This window comes from Marmota flaviventris, chromosome 16 (assembly GCF_047511675.1).
Source record: "Marmota flaviventris isolate mMarFla1 chromosome 16, mMarFla1.hap1, whole genome shotgun sequence".
NCBI lineage: Eukaryota > Metazoa > Chordata > Mammalia > Rodentia > Sciuridae > Marmota > Marmota flaviventris.
Genome location: NC_092513.1, coordinates 23,948,223 through 23,960,330, shown reverse-complemented (window position 1 = coordinate 23,960,330; position 12,108 = coordinate 23,948,223). Strand labels below are relative to the sequence as shown.

Below are 12,108 nucleotides of genomic sequence, written 5' to 3'. Positions count from 1 at the left end.
ATTATATATATTTGTTGTTTTGTTTTGTTTTTGTTTGTTTGTTTGTTTATGTGGTGCTGAGGATCGAACCCAGAGCCTCACACATGCAAGGCAGGCACTCTACCACTGAGCCACAACCCCAGCCTTAGCCCCAGGTTTTTAAGATCCTTGGAGCGAGAGAAGAGGGAGCAGTTCTGTATGTCGGTTGAGGTTTGCTATGTGTAGAATGGAGCATCACAAAACCATTCTCCTACTATTTTGCATCCTTCACCCACTTCCCCTTAATCATCCTGTATCTCTTTTTTTTTTTTCTAAAAACTAATAATACAGAAAGCCCAGCACCTACTCTGTAACATGTAATGATTTCATGCACAGGAAATGATAAGCTCATTGCAGGTAGGAATCCTGTATCTTCTGAAGGGTAAGCCTTAACAGGGGCTCAGTGTAATTAGAGTAGGGTCTCCCCACACGTCTATGCACCTAGCAGGGGCTCAGTACCTCTTGACCAGGTATAGCTGGAGGGTTTTCTAGCCTGCTGGAAGTGGTTTATAGAACAAGGGAATTCATTACTTGAGCCAATTTTCTGTTGCCTGTGTCTGGGGATTCTGTGCAGGGCCTGTCAACCTTCTGTAGGAGGAAGTATACTGCCGGGTTTCTGTTCTCACTACTAAAAGGCTCAGAGGTCACTCCAGTTAAACTGGGATAACTGGACTGCGCAAAAAAAAAAAAACAAGAGACACAAATACCTTTTTCTTTGGGGTCACTGTGATGGCTCCTCTGACCTTAAGGGTCTGCAGGAAGAGAGAGAGCAAGAGCAGAGAGCACGTGCTAACCCCTTTTATTGAGGAGAAGCTATTCAAATGAGGCAAGGGGTCAGGTTTCAGGGGGCTGAGTCTATCTTCATGATGTCCACTGTCAGCAGGTTGACTGACACCTGGGTAGGCCACACCCAAAGGCACAGTAAGAGAAGGAGACACACACAAGGCACTTCCATGGAAGACTCTATCCTAAATAGGGCAAGGGGTTATAGTACAAAGGAACAGGTGAGCATAGCTTCACCTATGGGGCTGTAGCAAGACACACCCATGCAGGAGACACCAACCCCCGAACCCAAGAAGGGTGGGGAAACCTCTGCCACATTTCTGTGACTGAGTGCCTCAGCACCCAGCCGGGGAGTGTGACTCAGTCACGTGCAAGGTTGGTCTGCCACAGTATACATGGTCCTCCTTCAGCCATCCCAGTCCTCATAGGTGCCTGACATTTATAGCTGAAATTGTTAAGGACTTCTAGCAAGTTGAGAAAAGCCAGGAGGTGCAGGTAGAATCAGAGATTATACCCCTGGGAATGACTGTCTCAGGACCCTTTGGTAGCACCTATTTCTCAATTCAAGGTGATGCTTTGTCAGGGATGTCTTCAAGACACCCAAGCAAGGATCCTTTAAATATAGATCAAAAATAGTCCTAAATTAAGATCTTAACAGCAATGCTAGGAGGTATCTTTCCAAGCTAAGTACAACCCACCAGGTCAGGATACTCTCTTAAGTGTAGTTCCCAGTATGAACACAGCAGGAGGACACAGGGGGAGGGTCCGGGACACCCACCACCTGCCTATATGTCTGTAAATTTCTGTGTCCCCTATGAAATGGGATTGTTTCAAAGGAAATAACCTGCGAGGTCGGAGGGACCCACCTCTGGGATATGACTCTGTTGCCCTGGTGTGTTCCACGAGATGTAAAGCAAAGGTGTTCTGGGTGCTTAAATTCTGGGAGTGTGCCCATTTGCCATAGGAAAAGGACACAGGAACTGGTGACTTTTCCTAGCCCAGAGGACCTGGGCGGCTGAAGTCTTCTTCGGTTCTGGCTCCTCCCCTGGGCTTCAGCGGAGAGGCGGGGTAAAGCCTCCTTAACCCCAACGAGAAAAATCCAAGTTCCATTGGCCATCTCACCGGCTGTTTTCACGCTGCGGTAACAATACAGCCAGCTTTAGGTAGGTCGCATCTACTTTAAAAGTACACAGGGCGCGTTGGTGCATGCGGGAGGTTGAGGCAGGAGGATAGCAAGTTCAAAGCCAGCCTTGGCAATTTAGTGAGGCCCTAAGCAACTGGTGAGACCCTGTCTCTAAATAAAGTTCAAAAAAAGGCTGGGGATGTGGCTCAGTGGTTAGCTGCTCCCGGGTTCAATCCCCGGTACAAAAAAATAAAGGTACACAGTCCGGGTTTTCATAGCACAAGGGGAAGAATTTTGTTACTGTGCTCTTTAGGCAGGAGGAGGGATGACCACTGTGGTCCCCAGGTCCTGCAGCAGCCGCACCACTCGATCCCTCCAGGACCCCTCAGAATCCCCCTGGAACCTAACCCAGGTCGAGGGTGCCAAGAAGGCAGGTCCCGCGAAGGCTGGTCCGCTTGGAGCGCAACCAACCCTACCCTGCCTCGGGACAGCGAGCGCCGCCTTGAAGTCGTGCATCCCCAGCGGCCAGCGCGCTGCAAAGTTCGAGAGGCCTGGGCTCCGCGACAGGAAACCCGTCTGTCCCCAATCCAGCACTGTCCCGGGAAGTGCCCCCAGACGCTGCCCACATCCGGGTGGCTCTCCGCAGAGTCCTGGGGCTCTTCACCTCCGGGGGAAGTGGCAGAAGGAGTCTGATGATTTTAAAGCAAAGAGAGGGGAGGGAGGAGGTAGAGGCGAGGGAAAGTGTTTTGTTCATGAGACTTTAATCCAATTTGACAACAATGGATTTAAGCATAAATAGGTTCAATGCAAGTTATTTTCATTAACAAGGAAGTAGAAACAACCCAGTGACATTCCCGAAGGAAATACCACCACCGTGGTTGTATTTATGTTTCTATTATTAACAACATTACAGTGCCAATTGAGAGGATGTTTACATAATTTGACAGAAGTTCATATTATTCAAGTAGCTTGATAGTAGCTAATTAAAAATGAGGATTTTGGGGCAAAATGAAATCCATTTGTGGAGAGATTTCAAATTTTTACAGTCAATTAAAATAATCTTGGAGATACATTTTGAATTTAATTTTATAGAAGAATAAATTGCATAGCTCATTCAATAAAAAGATAGTTATGAATACACCAGCCATACAGAATTTATTTATCCTGCAGTTATCTAACATACAGGTTCAGTATGCATAGTTGAACCTTACATGGGAATACTCATTATACAGAGTTGGCTATTCCAAGAATACATAACATGGTTTCAGACTTTTTGCTGGTACTAACTGGAATTTCCTTAAAGAAAACACAAGGAAAGCAAGGAACACATTTCCCCTTAAGAGGTTATCATGTCTTCTTGAAAATTCCCCCAGCTACTTACCTGTGGCACACTCCATACACCTATTCTCACTGGGTTCTTGCAAACTTTGCCCTTCTGGCTCAGATGCAGTAATGACTCCCTGGCTACAAACCCTAGGGAACTTATCTTACTTATTGCTTTCCCCCACGTTTTCTACATATATTTGGTAGGGATCCTGAATGAGACAGAATACCCTTTTTACTTTGGATGAATTAATCCTTGCTTTCAAAGTACTATAACAAAATCACTAATAAAAATGAGAAATTTCCTCCTACAAAACACCTACATTGATTAATGTTCTATAACTTTTGTTAGAAACCAAAGCTCTCTCTCTCTCTCTCTCTCTCTCTCTCTCTCTCTCTCTCTCTCATTTCCAGTCACCTCTGAGCCTCTTGCTCAGTCCACATTACAGACTGTCAGAATTTAAGAGGTCATTTGGTTTATTGTCAATGTTTAGGTTAGAAATTTTATCTTCCCATAAGTGGAAGAATTCCAATAAAATACTTAAAGTTTCATGGTGTCTGTATGTATCCCAAGCTCAAATGGTTCAGAAAAAAAATTAAATTAAATTACCAAAAATCAAAACAAGTTAAAGCCATATCTAGGTGGAGATAAATGAGGACAATAGTATTCATTAATAAATCTAGGTGACTATTATATGTCGTATCATTACTTCCATTTTTCCATTTCGTTTGTAGGAAAAATATTCATCCCATATTGCAGGTAAGGAAACCAAGTCTCACATAACTTCTTTTGAAGATTTTCCAGTAAAATGTTAAGGGAAAATATTGCTGTGAAGAAATTTTTGGCTTGCCTGGTGTTAGCCCTGCAAGGGCTACAGCAGCTATGAGCTTTCATGGTGCTAATACACGTTGCTGAAACCCAAAATGATGCAAGTGAGCTGTACTCATGGCCTTCAGATGTTGCTATTCTAGTAGACAGAAAGAAGTGACCTAATCCATGTGTCAGTGCAAAGAGGACAGCTTGGGTTATGGCTGTATAAACCAAGGAGAGGTCTGCCCTGCGACCAGCGCGGGCGCGCTTCATAAAAGAAGGTTGGAAGCATAGAAATTTACTAGTGAGTTTTAAAATTAAAGAGACAGACTCTCATTACCTTTAATTCCCAGCTCCGGAGATGGCTTCTTCTAGCTCCTGCCTCCAGCCACCTAATGCAGTGGCAAGGTTTATAGAAAAGGCTAGCAAGTTTAATTTTTTGAGTTCTTTGTATACTCTGGATATTAGGGCTGTATCTGAAGTGTGAGGAGTAAAAATTTGTTCCCAGGATATAGGCTCCCTATTTACCTCTCTTATTGTTTCTCTTGCTGAGAAAAAAACTTTTTAGTTTGAGTAAGTCCCATTTGTTGATTCTTGTTTTTAACTCTTGTGCTATGGGTGTCCTATTAAGGAATTTGGAGCCCGACCCCACAGTATGTAGATTGGAGCCAACTTTTTTTTCTATCAGACGCAGAGTCTCTGTTTTGATATCAAGCTCCTTGATCCATTTTGAGTTAACTTTTGTGCATGGCGAGAGAAAGGGATTCAGATTCATTTTGTTGCATTTGGATTTCCAGCTCTCCCAGCACCATTTGTTGAAGATGCTATCCTTTCTCCATTGCATGCTTTTGGCACCTTTGTCTAATATAAGGTAGTTGTAATTTTGTGGATTGGTCTCTGTGTCCTCTGTTCTGTACCATTGGACTACCTGCCTGTTTTGGTACCAGTACCATGCTGTTTTTGTTACTATTGCTCTGTAGTATAGTTTAAAATCTGGTATCGATATACCACCAGTTTCACTCTTCCTGTTTAGAATTGCTTTTGCTATTCTGGGTCTTTTATTTTTCCATATGAATTTCATGATTGCTTTTTCTATTTCTGCGAGGAATGCCATTGGGATTTTGATTGGCATTGCATTAAACCTATAGAGTACTTTTGGGTATAAAACTCTGAAACTCCCTGAACTCGGGGTTCAGGGGATTGATTACAGCAAAGGCTATACCTTCTGAACCTGGCTGCAGCCAAATAAAACTGTTTCCTGCTATCTTCGGTGCCTTGCCTCATTTGTCATTGAAAGTGAGCAACATAAGAATTCTGAAGAAGGCTCCTTAAGCAGGTTATTCAACAACCTGACAATGATCCTTACTGGCCTTCCTCAGATCAGAGATTTGTATTTTGATATTTTGAATCTCCCCCTAATCAATATGAATGAGCTAATGAGTTAGCCATCCTGAACAAATATAGATGAAAAATACAGTATCATTATACAATAACAATCTCATTTGAGAATAATACTTTTTTAAAAAAATATTTATTTATGTATGTATCTTTTTAGTTTTAGGTGAATACATTAGTTTGTTTTTATGTGGTACTGAGGATCGAACCCAGTGCCTCATGCATGCTAGGCGAGCACTCTACCACTGAGCCTCCACCCCAGCCCCAAGGATAATACTTTTAATAGTTGAAAAAGCAGTGATGGCTGAAATCCTTTTTAAATCAATCAAAATCTTGTGCTTTTTTTTTATCCTGAGCTGTCATCCCCTAATTCTTATTTTAAAACCTTTCCTTAAGTCTTTAGGAATTCCAGAAACTAAAAGAGGCATTTGGTAACTGGAAAAATAAAAGATGATGTTGATGTATGAGAGTAAACATGATTGGCTAATTGACCATGGTTTATGGACTTCAAATTTGAGAAAGTGATGTGGGAATTTGGACTAGGAAAAGAACAAAATACAGTATGTCCTGGAATTCTGAGTGTTTCAGGGAGTTCCATATGAAATTTGTGAAAAATTTTCTGGAGGTTAGTAGAAAAAGAAAATCACTCATACAAAGATAATTCTCAGGGGGTGTTTTCATTTGAAGCTTATTTAGGCTTCTATTGAAATGTATGCTTCTGCTCATTTAAACCAATAGAGTAGAGGGTATGGAGGGCTGGGGATGTAGCCCAGTTGGTAAAGTGCTTGCCTCACATGCACAAGGCCCTGGGTTCAATCCCCAGCACCACAAAAAAAATTAATAAAAAGAATAAAGGGTACAGAAACATCTGGAAAATCTACTATCTTCTTTTTCAAAATGACCCCTGTGAAAGTTATGGGAAGCTGTGAGTTTGGCATAATTGTTTATTTGTACTAAAGCCATTTACAAAAATCAAATAGCATTCAGAGTTTGGATGGGTGACTTTGATTATGCCTTATGTAATCTACATGAATCAATGCTGACAGAATCAAAAGAGAGCAAAGAAGATTTGACAATAGAAATAGACTTTAAAACGACATTGAAGAAAGAAAAGGAAAGACCTCTTGAAAGGAAAAATGACCAATCACTGTTGCAAGAAGGAAAGAATCTCAAACTAGCAGTGGGTCAATAAAAAAAAAAATGTATATGTAGGCCGGGCGGTTTAGCTCAGAGGTAGATCACTTGCTTAACATGTGTGAGGGCCTGATTTAGTCCCTACTATGACCCCTCCCCACACAAGGAAAACTGTGATGAAAAGAAGACAAATGTAATGAAGTTGGAATAACACAACTCGGATCATATTTGGAATTATTCTTAGAACAGTAAATATGACAACTGACCTATTGAGGTCTCTCTCCATTTTTTTTTTCCATTCTCTTTTATTTTGCTTTCATTTGGTGCCGAAACTCAGGATGGAGTTTGGGGCTCTTTACCCCTCCCGAGCCTAATGAACCTCTATCACTTTTCATATTTCCCTCTCGTATTGGTGTTGGAGGCATCCTCTTTCTAATCCTCTCCTCTCCAATTCCTTCCTTCTCTTACACACTTAGACTTTTGGATCAGAGGTGGCTTTTTGCCATTTTTGTTCCCACATGCAATGCCAGCTCTCTCTTTCTTTGGGGAGGTAGGATCCGTTCCCGTCTCTTGCAGAGGTGCTCTGCCCCAGATCCCTGCCTTTTGGCTTGTCTGCACCCTGGGGGTCCTCCACCATTGGAATTGCAGAAAAGGACATATTTGGGGACGACCAGCACCCCACCATGGCAGTTTTCTGTTCAGGAGGGGATAAGCCACCTGAGAAAATAAAAGTCTGAAATAATGAAGAATTAAGAGAGCTAGAAAATAGGGTTTAAGGGAGCATCGCTATGGCTAAACATAGTTGCACATACCAACCTCAAGACTCTGGGGTCACTAGACCCAATACATGATTACTTGCCTCCTTGAGGGCATGACAAAAAATTCTCATACCCAGGTTAATTATGACAAGATCAGAGAAATCACCCAAGTCCCTGATAAAAATCCTGCCCTCTTTTTGGCTTAACTTACTGAGGCTACCAGATATACCAGCCTGGACCCCAATACTCCCATCGGTACTCTCTTTCTCCATATCTAATTTATGGGCAGTTCTGCACCTCATATCCCTAAAAAAACTTAGTTTGAAAAGGGTCCCGAGACTGCCTCAGCAGCAACTTCTATATGTTGCTTTCAAAGTCTTTAACAAATCAGGAAGACAAGGCCAAAAAGGAGAATGAAAACATCCCGAAGCTAAATATCAACTTCTGGCCTCAGCCATCCATAACCCTAAAAAAGCACCTGCTCATGGCCCCACCAAACCCTCTAATACACCTCCCAGAGCCTATTTCTGATGTGGGCAGACAGAACATTGGGCAAAAGCTTGCCCTTACCTGAGGCCCCCACTAACCCCTGTCCCAACTGTGGACAATGGGGACACTAGAGGATGGGCTGTCCCCAGGGAAGGACACCGGTCCCCTTGGTACAACCTGCTTCCCAAGTCCCATAGACTGAATTACCAAATGAGGGGGCCCAGACTCCACTGCCCCTATCACCTAAGGTGATACATCCAAGGAATCCCCACTTACAGAGATGGTGAACGGTCAGGTAATTTCTTTTTTGGTCGACACTGGGACAAGTCTTTCCCTTCTGACACAATGGCACGGACCTACTTCCAAAGCAAATATCCCTATTACAGGAGTCTCTGGAGTCCCTGTATAGCCACTGAAGTCACCTTCCCTCTTCTGCATGTTGGGATCCCTCACACTATCCCAGTCTTTTTTCGTCATGACACATTGTCCCATCCCCCTATTGGGCTGAGATCTCCTCCATAAATTAAAAGCTTCCATCATCATTCCTCCTTTAAGGTCTACTACCATTTTTAAAAATACATTCCAGCCTGGACCTGATCTCTCTCCCCCTTAAGCCTCCTGATCATTCCTTACTCACTGTTGTGGGGCAGGTAACTCAGAAAACATACCAAGTCCCAGTTTTGTCCAAATTGAAGAGTCTTTATTTAGCCGGCCAGCTGGCGACTGCTCCCCACAGGACCTATAACTGTCTCTTCAAGGAACAGCCCCAAGCCTGAGCATTTTAGGATATTTAAAGAAAAAAACCACACCTGGGTTGACATAGCTGCAAGCAAGCAGGTACAGAAGTTGAATTGGGCAGTTAGTGAGACAATGCAATAGGTGCATTGGTATTTCCCACGGGACTTTCCAGGTTGGCATAGCAGCAAGCAAGCAGGGGGGAAGAGGGTCAAAATGACTCTAGTTCAGTACACATTAAGGAATGGTTACTAACATCTAGACAATTGATCTCTGACAAGGTACATTGCCCAAGAAAAATGGAAAGCAAAGAGAACTATTTTATATTGTATAAAAATTGCTATTTTGTGTTGCCAAGTAAGTTATGCTAGGTAATTATTAATGGGTACAGAGGTGGGGCTTTCCCACAGGAGAAGCATTTCTTACATGACATAGAGGCTCAGGGTAAAATGGAGTCTGTTTGGTCATTGCCCATATAGCCTGGCCCATAACACTCAGTAGGATTGACTCCACAGTCTGGGACACCTCTCAACCCAACATTGCTAAACCCCATCCTCTTATTCAAATCCAACTAAAAGACCCTACTTCTTGACCATGTCCTGCACAGACGAGATAAACTGGGTTTAAATGGGCTGGCTGCAACATAAAGCTAAGAAGGGGGTGGTGAAAAAAATCACACAACACAGAAAATAGTATCCAAAAAATGGGGCAAGGACAGCTCTCCTTCGACCTTATACAAGAGAGAGAGAGCTTGAGCCATGTTTCCTTTATTTATACAAAAAGGATATCCTTTTTATCTTTTATTTATTTATTTATTTTTAAATATGTATTTTTAAGCTTTAGGCGGATACAATATCTTTATTCTACATTTATGTGGTGCTGAGGATCGAACCTGGTGCCTTATGCATGCTAGGTGAGCACTCCACTACTGAGCCACAACCCCAGCCCTATTTTTTATTTTTTGACAAGGTCTCAGTAAGTTGTTTAGGGCCTCACGGAGTTACTGAGGCTGGCCTCAAACTTTCAATCCTGCTTCAGCCTCCTGAGTAGCTTGTAATTACAGGTGTGTGCCATCTTGCCCAGTTCCAGCTAGATACAATAGGCAAAATAACACCAATATCATGAATAATAATACAATGTAGCATAATAATGAGAAAGGATGCATTTGGGGTATTACCTTTGGATCTTTTTTAACATGTGTATTTAACTATATCTGACATGCCATAACATTCACCCACTTAAAATATAAAACTCAATATTTGCCTGGCATGGTGGTGTATGCCTGTAACCCCAGCTGCTTGGGAGAGTGAGGCAGGAGGATTATGAGTTTGTAAAATAAAGTAGCTGGGTTGTAGTTCTGTGGCAGAGCACTTGCCTAACATGCACCACATCCTGGGTCCCAACCCCAATACTGTAAAAAACAAAACCAAAAATCTTGAATGGTTACAGTATGTTCATAGTTGTTCAATCATCAATACCTCAATTTTAAAATATTGGCATCATCTCAGAAAGCAATCCTACACTGTAAAATGTAGCAATTGCTCCCTCTTCCCTCTAAGTGCCTGTGGGGAGCCACTTTGAATGACCATGCCTTCCAGTCCTGATGCATTCATTGTGGCTTGGCATTGACCCTCTTGGATAGCAAGATAGTCTTCTTTGTGGGCTTACCCCTAGGGTTGAGTTACACTCACCTGTTCCCTTGAAATTCTACCCCTTCTGCCTTCTATGGATAGAACTTTCTAAGAACAGTGTCCAGTGTCCCCCCAATAGAAGCTGACTTCCAAACGTGCTCTCTCTCTCATCAGCCTTTCTCTTGCTCTCCCTTTTGGGGAGCCTGAGGCCAAGAGACAGGGAATCCATCCTGAAGCTTATGTAAAGGTAAATTGTGTCTGTGTTTTATTTTGCATTCCTACAAATTCACCTTAGTGACCTTAGTTCAACTGCTTGCGCTGGTTGAGGGCAGCAAGTGGCCTCCTTCTCAGCTCTAGGCAACCACAGATCACTTTTGTTGTGATTCACAGATTTACCCTTTATGGACTTTTCACAGAAATGGCATCTTAGAACGTGGTCTATTGCAACTTGATTTCTGCATATTGTTTCATAGTTTACCCATGTTGTAGCATGTACCTAGTCTTCCTGATTTTGTTGTCTTCTCACCCTTGTTGAAAATCATAATGTCAGGGATTGTTTCTGGACATTCAGTTTTATTCTGTTGATCAATAAATCTATCCTTATGCAGTACCATACAGTATTGGTCACTACATTACTTCATGCCTTCCTAAGAAGGCAATAATGCCAAACAATATTCTGTTGTATAGACATACCCTATTTTACTTATCCAAACATTAGCAGATGGACATTGGAGTGTGTTCTATTTTTTGGCTATTATGAATAATGCTGTGGACATTCATGTAAAAGTTTCATGTGAATATATGTTTTCATTTCTTTGGCTATAGAACACTTGGAATGGAATTTCTGGGTCATATGCTAACTCTATGTTTTATTTCTTTAGGAACTGCCAGAGTTTTCCAAAGTGACCATACCATTTTATAATCTACCAGCAATAGATGAGGGTTCCAGTTTGTCCATATCCCCACCAACACTTGTTACTCAGTTTTTAAGAAGTATACTCATCTTTGTATGAGTTTATCAGGATGAACCCAACTACTATGTATAATCATAAAGGTCTAATAAAAATTAATTAATTAAAAATATACTCATTCTAGTGGGATTGAAGTAGTATCTCATGATGGTTTTGATTTGTGTTTCCCTGGTTAATGATATTGAGCAACTTATCAAATGCTTACCAACCATGCTAATTCTTTCTTTAAGTTTTGTTGTTGTTGTTTATACCTTTATTTTATTTGTTTATTTTTATGTGGTGCCAGGGATCAAACCCAGTGCTATCTTCTTTGTCTTTGGCAGTATATTCCTAAAATGAAAAATTATAAGAAAGAGCGATGTACAGGAGCTGACTCATTGATGAGAGTTAATTTGTAAATCTTCAGGAATTATATGTTATTATTACCATTATTAAAAAGTAAGTTATGTGGACATGTAATTCAAAAATTATATATTGAGGCAAAAGTTATACATGGACACAATATCTTTATTTTTTTATTTATTTTTATGTGGTGCTGAGGATCAAACCCAATGCTTCACATATGTGAGGCAAGCATCCTGCCACTGAGTCACAACTCCAGCCCTAATGCTTTCTTTAGAGAAAAGTCTACTTAATTAAATCCCTTGTATTTTAAAACATCCTCTCCTCCCACACCTGCACCCTTCCCTCCCTCTCCTCCTGCTACCACCAGTCCTCCTGCCCCCTCCCCACAGCTCCTCCTCCCCGCTCCAGGACCCTCCCCCTCCATCCCTCTCCCCCTCCTCACCTGTAGTCATGATTTCTCCACCCACTTCTTCTACTAATACAACCCTTCCTCCTCCCCCCTCAATGGATCCTTCCACCCACTCACTTCTCTCATCTCCTGTCAGTGCTCACACCTGGTCCTACCAGGCCCTCTTACCAGCTAACCCAAAGC

At 42.0% G+C, this 12,108-nt stretch overlaps 1 long non-coding RNA gene across 1 annotated transcript; it reads left to right on the top strand.

The window, feature by feature from the left end:
* The first annotated feature begins 1,880 nt into the window (after positions 1–1,880).
* LOC139702185 (uncharacterized) lies at positions 1,881–11,183 on the top strand. The gene is made up of 3 exons (XR_011704764.1): positions 1,881–1,964; positions 10,375–10,447; positions 11,082–11,183. It is a non-coding gene; the product is annotated as an uncharacterized lncRNA (long non-coding RNA).
* The last annotated feature ends 925 nt before the right edge of the window (positions 11,184–12,108 follow it).